Below are 357 nucleotides of genomic sequence, written 5' to 3'. Positions count from 1 at the left end.
GAATAAAATATGTAAGATTTTCAAACATTTTAGTTTAGAACAAGTTCATAAAAATGGAAAAAATATCAAATGTAAAATGGTAATGATCTTGGCACACTAACTTTTTTATAGGGAACAGCTAAGCTAGTGGTAGAAGAAAAGAAACCTATTACCAGAAAATGCAGGAAAGTGAATGCCCAGTGGATTAGTGAATCTTGCAAACACACTGTCACTGAGGACACCTGCTCAATTCTGGCAGCTTAGGGACAGCAGGAACATTCAAAGGTTTCTTGGCATAAAGGATAAAAGTAAATCATAGAGTCCAAGAAGAGGAGAAGAGCTCTACAAACACATAAAACTTGGAAATAATTTAATACT

This window comes from Propithecus coquereli, unplaced genomic scaffold (assembly GCF_000956105.1).
Source record: "Propithecus coquereli isolate 6110/MARCELLA unplaced genomic scaffold, Pcoq_1.0 Scaffold296, whole genome shotgun sequence".
Lineage (NCBI taxonomy): Eukaryota > Metazoa > Chordata > Mammalia > Primates > Indriidae > Propithecus > Propithecus coquereli.
The sequence above is the reverse complement of the archived record's forward strand: the minus strand, read 5'-3'. Positions refer to the sequence as shown.